Source organism: Arvicola amphibius, chromosome 4 (assembly GCF_903992535.2).
Source record: "Arvicola amphibius chromosome 4, mArvAmp1.2, whole genome shotgun sequence".
NCBI classification, from domain to species: domain Eukaryota; kingdom Metazoa; phylum Chordata; class Mammalia; order Rodentia; family Cricetidae; genus Arvicola; species Arvicola amphibius.
The window spans coordinates 19,188,211-19,205,597 of NC_052050.1; positions in this window are offsets into that span (position 1 = coordinate 19,188,211).

The following is a 17,387-nucleotide window of genomic DNA, read 5'->3' on the forward strand; positions in this document are numbered from 1 at the left end:
TTCCTGCTCTATAAAATGTATGCCAAGTTAATAATGCCCACGTAACCACATGGTATCTGAGGACCAGTGGCAAATGTGAAAGGACCATTCAACAGCTGTCCTCGTTTTCTGAGCCTGCCTGAGGTCACACAGCCTCTGGACTACACAGTGGGACTTGAGCCACGGCCTCCTGACCTGAAAGGTACAGCTCTGTCCTCCATCTTCCACGGATCCTCCTTCCCTGCTCAAAAATACCCCTGACTTCCTCCCTTCCCTTCTCTGCCCCAGCCCCACCCCAAGACCCTCTTCTTAACACCCAGAGAGGCATCCTGGTGAGAGTAAGGAGCAGGTGAGGGGCTGGGGCTCAGACTCTTAAGTGCTTGTTCCCACCCGCCAGACATTCATTCATTCATTAATTCATTCATTCCATAGCTACCTACTTAGTGCCCTGAACCTAGAGGGCACAGAGGGGACTAGGTCAAGCCCCTACCTCGGTGTGGGGTCATAGACAAGTCTGCTCTGGACTTGGATGGGGATGGAGGGAGGACGGGAGGATTATATAATTTATTAACTGTATTTTCTTTTATTAGTATTTTTTTGTTTTTGTTTTTTCCTTTTTTGGGGGGACGTGGCTTGTTTTTTCTTTTGCTTTGTTTTTTGTTTTGCTTTGTTTTTTTCGAGACAGGGTTCCTCTGTGCAGCCCTGGCTGTCCCGGAACTCACTCTGTAGACTGGATTGGCTTCCAGCTCACAGAGATCTGCTGGCCTCTTCCTCCTGAGTGCCAGGATTAAAGGTGTGCACCACCACTGCCTGGGTAACTGTATTTCCTAAGTGTTTCCTCTGTGCTTTGGTTTTGTCCATGTACCCAGCCACCGTGAGAGACCTGCTGTGTCCAGCCCCAACTAAACTGAATTTTGGGGGAAACCCAAGGTTTTACTTATTGGAATAGGAGACAGTGGCTTGCTCCGGACATGGATAAAGATCTATTTTTTTACAAAACAAAAATATTAAAAAAAAAAAAAAGAGTTGAAAGAACCGGAAGTTGTGAGAAGTGAAACAGAAAAATCTGAGAGAACAGGCAGCAAGAGGTCCCCATGGAAGATTCTCAGGGGCCTCTGGAAACCCATACCTGCCTCCCAGCACACATCGAAGATTCTCAGGGGTCTCTGGAAACCCGCTCCTGCCTCCAGCCCCCATCACCACACTGGGCTTGTTTCCTCATCTGAGAACCGAGGATCAGAATGGTACCCACTTTGTAGGGGAGTTGCCAGGATTGACTGACACAGTATAAGGAAAGAAAGCACTCGCTGAGCACAGACCCCGCATTGTGGGGAGCTGCTGGTGCTGCCTAGCCGATGGTCACACCCCTGCCCCCTCCTGCCTTGCCCTGCTCCTTGAACATTGCCAAAGAGAGGGATTATGCCGCCCACTCTGCCAGTGCCCTTCCCCGCCGTGCTTGGGAATAGATTTTGCCAATAAATACGTCTGTGTTAAGGGGATGCCTTGCCTGAAGTTGTCTCAGAACTGGGGGTGCCTCAGGGGTCTTGACTGAACCAAATGGCATTAGGTGGAACCCGTGTAGGACTTCAGACATTCGGGACACTAGAATCATGCTGGGCTGGGCATGGCCCTAGGCACGAGGAGGGGCGGTTCCTCTAGGGTAGCTGCAGAATTCAGAGATGAATTTGCACTCAGTACAACCTTCGACTTGAGTAAAAGCAAGACCTGACTGGTGGGGTGGGGAAAGGGGCTGTCGGAAGACCCTGCCCTTTGCACTCGTACCTCCTCCCCCAAGTCTCCTTACACCTGTCAGCTCTGTGTCCTAGATCCAAAAGCTGGATGGAGCCTTTGAGACCAATCACCAAAGGACCCCGAGGCCGGGAGAGGAAGTTAGCTTTCCAGACACTGCCCGTGAGCACAGCCTCTCTCCCTTGCCCTCAAATCTCATCCCAGAACAGCATCTCTTGACCAACTTTCTATCAACCCTCACTCCGATCCCCTTTAAAGTCCGCCCCCCACCCATCCCTACCCCACGCTTCCTGCAGTTCTAGGATGCTCCTGCACCAGGGTGTTGGCTACCCTGGAAAGGAGGATGCAGGCATACAAGACCTCCCTACTCCTAAGCCTTCAGGAAGAGGTCATTGTCGGGCAGAACCTCCTGGCTTCCTTCCTTGGGTCTATATTTACTAGCTGACTACCCCGAATTGACCCCTTCCAGGCCGGCTGGAGCCAAATATCTGGGTGCTAACTGGGCTCCTAGGAGAGCCACCCCAAAGCCCGCTTCCTATTCTCACCAGCTGCACAACCCCCACTGGGCTAGGCCTGTCCCCAGGGCTGGTATTTCCCTCACCCCCCCACTTCCAGTCTCAAGACTGAGACAGGCCCTGGAGGTTTGAAGCCCAGCACGTTCCCAGGCCCTCCCACTTGCAAACTGTGCAGCCCTGGGCTACCCAGCAGCATTTAGGGCCTGGATTTCCTGCTGGGCCTATTCTTAAACATCCTTCCACGCTCCTGAGGGAGGAACCAGTCAGATTAAGAAAGGACATTTATTTGTAATTTTTACATTTGAAATTGGACTCCCCCCTCTTTTTTTTTTTGTTTGTTTTTGTTTTTCAAAACAGGATTTCTCTGTAGATTTTGGAGCCTGTCCTGGAACTCACTATCTAGACCAGGCTGGCCTCAAACTCAGAGATTCGCCTGCCTCTTCCTCCTTAGTGCTAGGATTAAAGGCATGCGCCACCACTGCTCAGCTGAGTCTGCGTTTCTTATAACTCCAGGATGGCCTCAAATTTACTCTCTAGCTCAGGACAATCTCAAACTCCTGAATCCCCCTGCCTCTGAGCACTGGGGTTACAGGTGGATGAGTCCCATCAAATCTGACTTTCAAATACTTTTTTGTCATGGTGCTGAGAACAGCCCCCACAGCCTAGTGTATGCCAAGCAAGTCCTGTTCCATTCAATCACTGTCCTGGACACCCCCTCCAATTTTTCTTTTTTATTTATTGTTTTTATTGAGCTATATATTTTTCTCTGCTCCCCTTCCTTCCTCTGCCCTCCCCTTCTACCTGTAGTGAAGGGAGCAGCGGGCAGGCCTGCTTTTCATCCCGCCTGGCTCTCGGCCACCTGGCTAGCTTATGCCCCGAAATAACAACACACAAACTGTATTCATTTAAACACTGCCTTCTTTTAAACACTGCATTCTTTTAAACACTGTCTGGCCCATTAGTTTCAGCCTCTTACTCACATTTTGACTAACCCATATCTAATAATCTGTGTAACACCACGAGTGGTGTCTTACCGGGAAAGATTCAGCATGTTTGACCTGGCGGCTGGCTCCATCACATCTGTCTCCCTGAGGAGAGGCACGACAGTCTGACTAACTTCCCAGCATTCTGTTCTGTCTACTCCACCCACCTAAGGGCTGGCCTAGGCAGTTTCTTTATTAACGAATGAAATCAACACAAACAGAAGACTCTCCCACATCATCTACCCTCTTCCATGGTCCCCACACTCCCAATTTACTCAGAAGATCTTTTTTTTTTTTTTTTTTTGGTTTTTCGAGACAGGGTTTCCCTGTAGTTTCTAGAGCCTGTCCTGGAACTAGCTCTAGTAGACCAGGCTGGCCTTGAACTCAGAGATCCGCCTGCCTCTGCCTCCCGAGTGCTGGGATTAAAGGCGTGCGCCACCACCGCTTCTACTTCTCATGTAGATTAGATCCATGTATGTCTCTCTTAGGGTCCTCTTTGTTGTCTAGATTCTCTGGGATTGTGAACTGTAGGCTGGTTTTTCTTTGCTTAATGTCTATAAGTCACTTATGAGTGAGTATATATTATATTTGTTTTTCTGGCTCTGGGTTACTTCACTGTGTTTTTATTTTTCAAGACAGGGTTTCTCTGTGTAGCCCTGCTGGCCTCGAACTCAGAGAATCACCTGCCTCCATTTTAGGCTTGAAAACCTTATGGTAAAAACAAAGTAGTTCATTCCTGCTTATGATAAAACATTGTGGCACAAATAATAAAAACCCAGAGAGAGAGAGATTGGGGTTCAAGCTGAAGATTAGAAAAACAAAGCAGCCAGCCACTAGAGAGACCTTACCTCTACCAAGGCTCAGACAACAAAGGGGAGATCCGGCAATGCTCTCCTCCAACCTCAGACTCCACACTCCACTGAGTTCCTGTCTCTTCCCCCTTACATTCCTCTCTCTGCCCAGCCATAACACTCCTGTTTCTACTTCCCTAGTGATGGGATTAAAGGCATGGGATCACCTTTGTGTGAGCTCTGTTCCTCTTTTAAACAGATTCAATCTTGTGTAGCCCAGGGTGGCCTTGAACTCACAGGGATCCTCTGCCTCTGTGTCCGAGTCCTGGGATTAAAGGGGTGTGTCACCGCTCTCTGTCTTATATGGCTGTCTAGTGTGGCTGCTTTGCCCTCTGATCTTCAGGCAAGCTTTATTTATTAAAACATAAATAATATATAAAACCTATTTCCCAAGGATTAGGCTATGCCCCACCTGTAACCTTAACTATACTGCCTGGTCCAGGAATGGCAACCATGTCGTTGTTTGAAAAAGTTAATAACCATTTTACAAGCCTACTTTTGTTTCAAAAGGGTTGTTATGGCTACTTTGTCATGACTCTACCTGTTGTTACAACCCCAGGTCTTTGTTCCAGGAGGTCCTTGTAGCTAACTTGTTACTCCTATGTTTCTGCTCCTGAAACCTTGCCTATTCTGCCTTCCATTCCCCCATTCCGGAACCCCACACCTGAGCTATAAAAACCTCATTTTCCTTACATCAGATGCTGACCTCTAGAACCCCACCTTACGGGGAGAAAGACTATGTACACCAATTAAAAAGCTTGTTTTAGCTAACTGCTTGCTTTAATTAATTTGGCCAGGATGATTGGGGTCCCTGATCTTTCTCCTCCCATCTTTGGGATTAACATCTGCCTTCCTAGTTCTAGGATTAAAGGTGTGTACAACAACCTGTCCTGCTTCAATTTTTACCTGTACCTTCTTCAATTTCTTTTTTCTTTTCTCTTTCTTTCTTTCTTTCTTTCTTTCTTTCTTTCTTTCTTTCTTTCTTTCCTTTTTGTTTTTTTGAGACAGGGTTTCTCTGTGTAATCTCAACTGTCCTGGAACTAGCTCTGTAGACCAGGCTGGCCTCAAACTCACAAAGATCCACTTGCCTCTGCCTCCCAAGTGCTGGGATTAAAGGCATGTGCCACCATTACCTGAACCCTCTCCAATTTTAAATCTCTGCTGTGAGACCAGTTTGGAGGATGTAAGAGGCTGGGTGCAAGAGGCTAGAATCCTAGAGCCCTACTACCCACAGGTTGGGACTCAAGTCCCACAACTGACAAGCCAGACCCGGCTTTTCAGCCAGATCCCAGGTTATTTGTGGGTCTGACCCAGAGGAGATGGTTAGCCTTAAAAAGCCAGGAGAACTACAGGAAGGCTGGAGTATAGCATCTCAGCCCATCCCCTACCCCCTCACATAACAAACATCCTGAGGATTTACACTCTTTACCAGCCTTTCTTGAAAGCAGATGGGGCATTTGGAATGGCGTGCGTGATCAAATTGGGAGATGCTGGGCCACAGCCAGTCTACTCCCTCTTCTACCTTGAACCTCACACATGACCTGATACTAGAAAACCTTTTCCTTTTTCTTTTTTATCTTCTTTCTTCCTTTCTTCCTTCCTTCCTTCCTTCCTTTCTTCTTTCTTTCTTTCTTTCTTTCTTTCTTTCTTTCTTTCTTTTTCTTTCTTTTTTTCAATACAGGGTTTCTCTGTGTAACAGCCCTGGCTGTCCTGGAACTCACTCTGTAGACCAGGTTGGCCTCAACTTCAGAGTTCTTTAAAAATAAAATAATAATAATGATAATAATAATTATTAATAATAATAATTCATTTATTCACTCAGAAGGCAGAGGGAGTCAGATCTCGGAGTTCAAGGCCAGACTGGTCTACATACTGAGATCCCATCTTAAAAACAGCATTACACTATTTCTTTCTTTGGGCCAGCGATGATGGTAGGGTCGTCACTAAGCAGGTGCCATGGTCCAGGAGTGGATGGAAGACAGAAGACAAGTGGAGTCCAGTGAGCAGCAGTAGGAGTCAGAGTCAGCTCTTTCTGTTCACTCTGTGGCTTCTGGGCATTGACCTAGGGTCATCAGACTTGGTGTCTTGCCAGCCCAGGGAAATCTCAAAGGCCGTGAGAATCCTCTGAGATTGATTTCCAAGGTTGGCACAGGCCCTAGGGACCTATGAACTCTCTATTTCCTGCCTCTCCCACATCCCCTACCCTGCCCCGCCCTGCCCAACCCTTCCCTTCCTCAAAGAAATCACTACCATTTTTCTTTACCTTTCAATTCATCTTATTTTTTTATTTGTCTGTGTGTGGTTGTGCAATTGTGTGTGATGGTACGGGTGAGTGCGCATGTGCAAAGGTGACAGCCTTAGGTGCTGCTTCTCGGGAGCCGGCCTCTCATTTTTTTGTTTTTACTGTGTCTAGGGTGGGAATATACAGTCTGTGTGTCTGTGCGTCTGTGTGTCTGTGCAGGTACACACACAAACAAGAAGGCTGAGTGTCTTCCTCAACCTCTTCTTTCCATATTCCTTTGAGACTGGCTCTGTCCCTGAACCTGTAGGTCATCATTTTGACTAGGCTGACTGGCTAACCATTCCTGGGATCCTTCTTTGTCCCCCAACCGGGGTTTACAGGCCAGGCCGAGATTTGAGTGCGTGGTGCAGGTTTGAACACAAGCCCCCATGCTCGCACAGCCGGTACTTCTGCTCATCAGCTAGCTCCCTAGCTCCCCGTCTTGGTTTTTGAGTCAGAGACTCTCACTAGGACCCAGAGCTCACCAATTCTGCTATGCTGATTAGCCAGTGAGCTCCAGGGATCTACCTGCCTTTTTCTCTCCAGCACCCCAAACCCCAGTGCATGCTGGGATTACAAGCATGTGGCGTGTGCCACCATGCCTGTCTGATTAGGGATTAACCCAGGCAGCACCAAGTGCTGGTGGAGCCAGGAGCACAGCAGGTTTAAGGCTTGACTCTCGCGGTCAGAAAAGGCTGCACATGAGCAGTAAAACGGTCCAGACTGAGAAAACCTTTAGACAAATGTAGTAAAAAAAAAATGGGTATAAACAGTCATAAAAAAATAGTTTAAGAATAATAAACTAAAGTCTTTAAAGAGAGAGCAAGTGGAGACCAGCCAGGTCTACAGAGCTAGTTCCAGGACAGGCTCCAAAGCTACAGAGAAACCCTATCTTGAAAAAGAAAAAAAAAAGGCAGGCGGTAGTGGAGAAAGCCTTTAATCCCAGCACTCGGGAGGCAGAGGCAGGTGGATCTCTGAGTTCGAGGCCAGCCTGGTCTACAAGAGCTAGTTCCAGGACAGGCTCCAAAGCTACAGAGAAACCCTGTCTCGAAAAACCAAAATATATATCTGCAACACAAGTATGGAATATTTGGTATGCATAAGTCAGTTAAAGATTTTTTTATTCTGTGTTTGAGCAGGTAAAAGGCATCTGTTAACTTTATAAGTCCATTTGGACTGCATAACCAAATTGGAATATAAATCTTTATCCATATCCATCAATGAAAGGATGGCATGTATTAATAAGTCATGAGGACTCTGTAGATTTATCATGTCTCATCCAGTCTCAGAGCTGTTCCCATGCAGAGAGATCATTATACACATCACCTGTCCTATAGTCTCTCAGGGCTTTTCCCCTCATGTCTGCAGCCAAGATCCTCAGGAGGTCTCCCCTGACCAAATTTTATCTTATTTAATTTTGAAGAGAACCATAATGTTCTGTTTCCTGTGCAAACAAAGGCATAACCTCTCCCTCAATGCAACATATTTCTGACCTCCACTCTGAAGTTAAGACATTCTGAAACTGTATAGGTTGGGTGGCTTCAGCAGCTTCTTTCATAGCCCAGTGCCTCCTAGCAACTGCTGTTTGCTCATCAGCATTCAAAACATTCAGTCAATGAAGCAACATTCAGGATCCAGATGCCCTGTGTATCTGTGTATTTTCTATTTTTGTATAGCTAGCTTTTTTCTTTTTCTTTTCTTTTTTCTTTTTTTTTTTTTTTTTTTTGGTTTTTCGAGACAGGGTTTCTCTGCAGCTTTAGAGCCTGTCCTGGAACTAGCTCTTGTAGACCAGGCTGGCCTCGAACTCACAGAGATCCGCCTGCCTCTGCCTCCCGAGTGCTGGGATTAAAGGCGTGCGCCACCACCGCCCGGCCATATATTTTACCTTTAAATTTGTGTTTTCAGAAAAACAGGACCAGTGGCCAGTAAAAACAAGTAGCCCAAGTGATTCAACCTCTCCAAATGCCTCTATTGCAGTTTCCTCAAAATTCTGCATCCAGAAAAACTTCCTGAGATGGTCCAGCCTCACAGACTAACCAGCCAAGACTTCAGATAAACTCTACACTTTCCTGTCGCACAGAGAATAAACAAAAAAATAATACAGCTAGCTCTCCCAGAACTTGACCATTATCCCAACCTTCTCAGAGTCCCCTAAAGATACCCTCACCCTCAGACAACAGGGAGCAGTTTAGAGAACACAGTTCCCACATTCCCAAGTGGTTGGATGGATGGTTTTGGACATTCAGTGGGTTGTGGATGTTTGTCATCGTATAGGGGTGTTGATTACAAGTTGTTGGTCATGGTCAGGAAAAAAAACTGAGCAAGGGGGATTAAATTCGGGGATTGCTTTCTGAAGGGAAAAGAAGGGGATAGAAATAATGAGATAAAAAGATAGATTAGTGAGTCTACTTTTGAACTAAAAACAACTACTAGTCTCAAATATTTTATATTGGTATGGATTTTTTCCCCCAAGGGTTTCTCTGTGTAGATTTGGAACCTGTCCTGGAGTTCTCTGTGTAGACCAGGCTGGCCTCAAACTCACAGAAATTCACCTGCCTTTGCTTCCCAAGTGCTGGGATTAAAGGTGTGTGCCACTACTTTTATATATCGTATGGATGTAGGTATGGATTTTTATATATTGATACAAATTTAAGGTTATTTTTGTTATATACAACAAAACTGTGTATGTGTTTCTATTCTTGTTTAAGGTATTGTACCTATGCAGCACATTTAAAAATGTAATATAAAGTTCTAGTCCCTTAAAGCTATTATTATAAACCAATTAGAATAAATAAGAAAAGCAGGATAGTAGTTAGTCATATATAACAATCAAACTTGTATTTATGTTAGATATATTTTCAAGGTCATTCAGAAATATATTTTAAATAGATGGTGTTGGAGGAAGGCCGCTTGTTTGTCCTGGCTGCCCAGAACCGAAATAATCACACAGAAACTGTATTAATTAAATCACTGCTTGGACTATTAGCTCTAGCTTCTCATTGGCTAACTCTTGTATCTGAATTTAACCCATTTCTAGTAATCTCTGTATTGCCACATGGCTGTGGCTTACTGGGTAAAGTTCCATCTGTCACTGGCAGGGCTACACAGCTTCTCTCTGACTCTTTCTCCTTTCTCCCAGCATTCTGTTTAGCTTTCCCCACCTAGCTCTGTTTCCCTATAGCTCTGCTATATGCCCAAAGCAGTTCCTTTATTAACCAACGATATTCACGGCATACAGAAGGGAATTCCACATCACCTCCCCTTTTCTGTTTAAGTGAAAAAGAAGGCTTTAACTTTAACATAGTAAAATTACATGTAACAAAATAGGTATCAAGCAAGAATTACAATTACAATATTTATATCTACTTTATCTTTTATTATAACTAAGGTAAGCTATAACTATAACTATAAATTTTTCAACTCTGTCAAAGACTCCAGAAGTATATAATATTACCTAAGTAAACAGGAAGTGCATTGTAAGAAACTTCCAAAACTCTAGAATTAACAGAGACATCTCACTTCCTGGATAGTCACTCAAAGTTCTTCTGTACTGTTGGGGCATCCATCTTCAGCCTACAGGCCCATAGTATCCCAGACTTTTCCATGAAGCAGGAAATTTCAAAGACAGTTCCACTTATATTGGCAGTTTGTCAATCACTTTCTTCTGTGTCCTGCAGAATGTCTGGCAGACTCTTTCATGAAGCAGGAACCCGGAAGGATGCCTTACCTTCTTTAGGAAAGTTCAGCTCTCTGTGGGTTTTTCATGTCCAGTTCATCAAACAGTCCAGGCAAGAGCAGTTTCTTGCTCAGATGGCTAACAGACTGCATAAGGAACCTCTTCGATGCCCTTCTTCCTCTTGAAGTAATTGGTGCTGCCAGGAGCAGATGTGTCTCATTGTCATGAAAAGTCTTAAGTTAATAATTTAAACATTTTAAATGCTGTATTCTGAAGGTCTCTGAAAGATTTGAAGAATACCTATCTAAGTGAAATATATCTCTATGTATCTAGAAATTTTAACATGATTACAAACTTTGACTATTATAAATACTACTAACCTATATTTCTTAATTCTATATTACATTTTTAAATGAACTGGACAAACATAATACCGTAATCAAGAGCAGAACTATGTATACACAGTATAACAAAATTGACCTTAAATTTGTATCAATAAAACAAGATCCATACCAATGCAAATCTCTATGGTATATACCCCTTTAAATGTAAACAAACATTTATAAACAATATTTGGGAATATGGGCATAGTTTTCTTCAAACTGCTTCCTGCTGTTTGGTGGGCAAAGTAACTTTTGTGGTGTTCACAGGAACCTTTCAGGGGGTTTTAGTTCAGCAAAGCATAGTAGTCTGGAATTAATCCGCAGTTCTTATCTTCTGTGGAAACAAAAGAAGAACCTCTTTTCCAAAGCAACATATCCTTAGATTCTGAAATCAAGCTACCTTTAAAATATATATGTTGGTTACTTAGCTCCTTCACAGTCAAAAAATTCAAAGACAACACAATAATATACATAATCCAGACTCTCTGTGTATTTTCCATCTTTACGTAGCTTATTATTATTTCTTTCTTTAATCTATGACTATCTGTACCCTGTCTCTTTAAAGCCTTTGTTTTATTATTTATTTTTTCATTTATTTATTTATTTATTCATTTATTTTGGGTATTTTGAGACAGAGTTTCTCTATAGTTTTGGAGCCTGTCCTGGAACAAGTTCTTTTTTTTTTATTTATTATGTATACAATATTCTGTCTGTGTGTATGTCTGCAAGCCAGAAGAGGGCACCAGATCTCATTACAGATGGTTGTGAGCCACCATGTGGTTGCTGGGAATTGAACTCAGGACCTCTGGAAGAGCAGGCAGTGCTCTTAACCTCTGAGCCATCTCTCCAGCCCTGGAACAAGTTCTTGTAGACCAGGCTGGCCTTGAACTCACAGAAATTTGCTTGCCTCTGCCTATAAAGTGCTAGGATTAAAGGCATGTGCCACCATCACCCGGCATTTTTTTTAAACCATTTACTTCTTTTCCAACTCTCTATAATTTTTTTCTTCTCTCTCCCAAGCCTTTGTACATTAATCCAACACTGTGACCCATTTAGAGGTCTTTTTTTTAAAATCTGGATTTGTCTTTATTGCATATCTGTAATTATTTTCTGACCAGAAGTTTTTCTTAAAATGCTAAGCACTTCTTAAAAACTTAAGTTGCACCATTACTAGGGTATATGTGGCTGACCTGCTTGTTCCACCCAGTTTGACATGGCAGAGGAGGTCTATTCAGTGCCTCAGCTGTGCACACCGCCCCAGTTCCAAATATGCAGTGGATCTATGTTGAGCCATTAAGCAGTTTGTAACACACCACTTACAAACCTCATTTAATGCTCGGCCTCCTAAAAGAGCCAGAGTTCTTGCTGGCAGTATGGCCCAGAAAGCCGGCATTTCAAAATGATGAGGCATTTAAGAGGAAAACCTCTCTTAAAGGAGCCATGCCTCTGCTTGCTTCTAGCAAACAGAGCCCACCCAAGAAAATGCTGCTACCAAACTATGCTTAACTCTCTTCTTTTGTGTCTAGGATTCCTTTTTAAGCTTTCTCAGGTTTTACATGGATTTAGTTTCCCGTGTTGGGTGTCAATTTGTTGGAGGAAGGATGCTGTTTGTCCCGGCTGCCCAGAACTAAAATAAATGTACAAAAAAACTATATTATTTAAAACACTGCTTGGCCTATTAGCTGTAACTTCTTTTTTTGTTTTGTTTTTTTTGTTTTTGTTTTTGTTTTTGTTTTTCGAGACAGGGTTTCTCTGTAGCTTTGGAGCCTGTCCTGGAACTAGCTCTTGTAGACCAGGCTGGTCTCGAACTCACAGAGATCCTCCTGCCTCTGCCTCCTGAGTGCTGGGATTAAAGGCGTGTGCCACCACTGCCCGGCTAGCTGTAACTTTTTATTGGCAAGCTCTTACATTTTAATTTAATCAATTTCTAGTAATCTGTATATCGCCACGTGGCTGTGGTTTACCGGGTAAAGTTCTGTCCAGCTCCAGCAGGGCTACAAGGCTTCCCTCTGACTCTACCTCCGTTCTCCCAGCATTCCATTTAGTTTTCCCCACCTAGCTCTGTCTCCCTATAGCTCTGCTATAGGCCCAAAAACAGTTCCTTTATTAACCAATGATATTCACAGCATACAGAGGAGAATCCCACAACAAGATGTTTGACACTTCAGATACCTACAGACTACGACATTTAAGATGTCTTAATAACATAAAACTTTTCATGACAGGGAGACACATCTGCTCCTGGCACCGAAAAACCTCTGCATGGAGTTTGCTTTCTTTGTAGCAAAGTTAGCCACTGGTCAAGAAACTGTCCTTGCCTTGACTATTGACAGCATGCTGTCCAAACTGGACAAGCAGGACACACACACACACAGACAGACAAAGGCAACTGCCAAATTTTGCCTGAGACAAGATAGGACAGTCCTTCAAAAGTACCACTTCAAGGAAAATTCTGTCAGATATTCTACGTCTGTAGGCTGAAGATGGATGCCCCAGTGATGCAGAGGAACCTGGGTGACTACCCAGGCAGCGAGATGTCCCTGCCATTTCTATAGTTTTGGAAGTTGTTTGCTCTGCACTTCCTCCTTACTCAGGTAACATATCCTTCTTGGATCTCTGATGGGGATTGAAGACTAGATAATATATAGTTCTCCTTGTTACCAAACTAAAAAAAAAAAAACCTTACATAAGAGATATAAAATTTATAAGGTTGAGAAACACAAAAGCTTAAGTTGCTTATTTAAGAAGATATTTTAAGGTCTAAAAAGATATTTTTAGGATGATAATACAAGCTATGATAGAAAATGGTTTAGGTATAAAACTTTGGACTCAACAAGATAATAGAGTGATTTCTCCAAATATGACAAATATAAATGGACTGGACATTGTGAATATAATTCTCACTTGATTATTGTTCTTTTATTTTTTTAAATTTATTTATTCTTATTTCATATACATTGGTGTTTTTCCTGAATGTATGTCTGAAAGTGTCAGATCTTGGAATTACAGACAGTTGTTAGCTGCCATGTGGGTGCTGGGAATTGAACCCGGGTCTTCTAGAAGAGCAGTCAGTGATCTTAACCACTGAGCCATTTCTCCAGTCCCTTGATGATTGTTCTAATTGTATATAATTTTACTGTATTGAAGTTAAAACCTTTCCTTTTTATTTAAATGAAAGGGGGAAAATGTGAGATATTTGAAAATGTACTGTTGTAATTGGTGTAATAATAAGCTGAAGGCAGGCAGTGGTGGCGCATGTCTTTAATTCCAGCACTTGGGAGGTAGAGGCAGGCGGATCTCTGTGAGTTCGAGGCCAGCCTGGTCTACAAGAGCTAGTTCCAGGATGGGCTCCAAAGCTACAGAGAAACCCTGTCTCCAAAAATAAAAAATTAAAAAAAATGTAAAAAATAAAAATAAATAAAAAGCTGAACAGCAAGCCAGGTGGTGGTGGCACACGCCTTTAATTCCAGCACTTGAGAAGCAAAGGCAGGCAGGTCTTTCTGAGTTCAAAGCCAGCATGGTGTACAAAGTGAGTTCCAGGACAGCCAGAGCTGGTACACAGAGAAACCCTGTCTTGAAAAAAAAAAGAAAAAAAGATGAATAACTAAAAGCTAGGCAGGAGGTATAGGCAGGACTTCTGGGTAGAGAGAGAACTCTGGGAGGAAGCTAAGTATGCAGGAGACTCCAGGAGACATAGAAAGGAAGCAAAGGGTACAAGATGGAGGAGAAGTCATGCTACATGGTAGAACACAGATGAATATAAATGAGTTAATCTAAGTTAGAAGAATTAGGTAGGAACAAGTTTAAGCTGCAGACCGGTCTTCCATTCTTACTAAATATCCATGCCATTATTTGAGAGTTGTCTGGAGGGACAGAAAAAGACTCGTTACAGTTGTGAGCGAGTGTTGTGAGCCAAACCTGTGTTTTCTGTAAAATCACAAGTGCTCCTGACCCCTGAACCATCCCTCCAGCGCTCACATCCCTATATATGTTTTGATTCCCTGTGTGGTTTGTTTTACAGTGCTGGGGATAGAGCCTGGGCCCTCACCCACACAAGGCCAGTGCCCGAGCTGTTCCTCGCCCACAGCCCTGGTTCACAGCCCTGCTGATCTCCTTAGCCCTTTCATTAAATGCCACCTCAATAGCAATGAGGTGTGAGCACAAAATAACTCCACCTAGGAAGGGTATCGCTGTGCAGAATAAAACGTTAAAAGAGCTCTTGGCGTAAGGCTACTTTCCAGAGCTTTCCATGAAAGCAACGAGCCTGAAAGAGACCTAAGACCCAGAAACAGCAGTAAGTAAATTACAGAGAATTATCCCACATCAGTAGAGTGGCCCACTAGGCAGGTCGTCAAGGCATAATGAGGGCACCGCCATCAGATCAGATTGGAGCAATCATGTGCTGGGCCTAGTGACTCAATGGGAGCTGGAACGTGCAGCCTCTCTCTGAGCGCAGTCAAAGCATCTACAAAGGAGAGACAGATGCTAAGCCTCACCTCATGCAGCAGAGAGGGTCGATGTGACACAAACGTGCCTGGAGCCTCTAGCTGAGCACAGGGAATAAGCGGGCACAAGTTCCTGTTCATGTTTCTGTGTGGCTTTGTTCTTTTAGGCAGTGCTGGGGATTTAACCAGGGGCCTCCAGCGTGCTCTGCCTCTGAACTATACCCCAAGCCTGCCTTCTGGTTGTTTCCTTGAGACAGGGTCTCACTCTGTACCCCCAGACTGGTCTGGAAGTCACTATGTAGTCCAGACTGGCCTCAAAATCTCAGCACTCCTGCTGTTTCGGTCTCCCAAGCACTGACGTTACAGGCTGTGCCTCTCGGTCTGGCCTGTGGGCTCTCAGCTCAACTCTTGAAAGCAGTCCCATTGCTCTGTCAACATCTAGTTGACAGATATTCTGTGGGGCACCCAAGCCGCAATGTTTCTGTGTCCCAGACCCTTCATGAGATCTTCAGTGTGGCTTCTCTTTTTGAAACTGTCTCACAATGTAGCCCTGACTGGAACTTGCTATGTATTCTAGGTTAGCCTCGAACTTGGAGCAGTTCTCTTGCCTCTGCCTCCTGAATGCTGGTACTACAGGTGTGCATCACGGAACCAGTGGCAGCCTTTATCATTACCATCATCACCATGAACATCACGAAGTTCTTTAGTCTGACGCTACCAGCTACAGGGGCTTATACTTTGGAACATCTGGGCAGCAATGTTCCCATTCCCTCTTGAAAGGCTGTGAAAACTTCGGGAGGTGACCTTCAGATGGGGAAGTGGGTCTGTTGGGGGCAGGAGGGCTTCAAAGGTTATACTGGGTCCCCCAGGTCACTCCTCTACTCTCTGCTTTGTGTCTATAGTATATTTATTAAAGAATAAGCTCTTTGGCCACACAATCCCATCACCCGAGCAGCCACAGGTCCTGTGAAATGCTTAGCAAAACAAACACTTTCTCCTTCAAGTTGCCTCTGCCAGGAGTCTCATCCTATTGACTACTTTGTCTTAGTTATGGACTAAGACATCCTTGAAGTACACAAGGTCCAGAAATGGGAGACTTTGTCAAGAAGAGATTCTGGATATCGACAAGTAGTTCATCTTGAGGGTCAGGGAGACCAGATGGCCGGTACCCTGCCAGGTAGAGAGGGAAACAGCTCAACTAAGGGCAGGAAGAGGAAAGCACAGAAAAGATTCTGCTGGAGAAGCAAACCCTTCTTGGAGAAGTTAATGTAAGACTTGGAAAGCAAGGTCAGGTTTGAAGAAACCGGAATGTCAAGAATGATGAGGCACTGGACAGATGGCTCAGCAGTTAGGGACACTGGGCCCTCTTCCAAGGACCTGGGTTCAAATCCCAGCACCCATAGGGCAGCTCACGACCATCTGTAACTCCACTTTCAAGGGGATCCAATGCCCTCTTTTGACCTCCTCTATGTTCTGAGGATTAAACACAAGCCCTTGGGTTCTTGGGGTAAGCAATTTCCCCCTGAGCCTTCGCTGCAGATTCTTGCTGCTATGGCAGTGACACGGTTAGATCAGAGATGCATGGAGGAGACCAACTGTGGGCCTCAGCACATTAGCGAGCCTGGGAGCCCACGCAGAGGCCGACAGGCAAGGCCCAGACCCTCACAGCACCTGTGGTGAGCAGGAGGTTCAGGTGCTTGACACAAGAGAGGGAGGGAGTAACAGCACAGAAAGCTGGCATTAGGCCAGGCTCCTTGGCAGCAGAGACATTTAATCTGTCATCCGAGGGACACGTAGGAGTTGGGCTAGTAATGACAGACGTGGAAAGTCTGCAGTGAGTAAGGATCTGAAAAGAGAATTCATGATGCAAGCAGGTATTCCCAGTGTGTGGCAGGAAGATCAGCTCAAAGTCCTCTTCTGCCATGTAGCAAACTTCACGCCAGCCTAGGCTACATAAAACCCTGTCTCAAAAAACTACAACAAAAATACCCCAGAGACTAGGGACGTGTCTTAGCTGACGAAGTACTTGTCTCTCTGACACAAACCCTTGAGTTCAATCCCCAGCACCACATAAAAACCAGACCTGGGATGGGCAGCAGTGACACACACCTTTAACCCCAGAACTCAGGGGGCAGAGGTAGGCAGATCTCTAAATTCAAGGCCAGCATGGGCTACAGAAGAGTTCCAGGACAGTCAGGGCAACACAGAGAAACCCTGTCTCAGAAAAATCAATCAATCAAACAAACAAAAACAAAAACCAGACCCTGGCACACACTTATAATCCCAGCACTTGGGAGACAGAGGCAAGAGGATCAAGGCCTTCTTCTGCTATATAATTGGGTTTTAGGCCAGTCTGTGCTATATGATATCTTGTCTCAAAATAAAATACAATCAAACAAACAAAAAATAAAAATTAAAAAATAAAAAATAAAAAAAACCAAAAAAAAAAACCCAAACCAGAAAACTAGAACTCATCGAGAAACATCCAGATCATAAAAAAGCAGTGACATTTGTTCAGCAAAGTC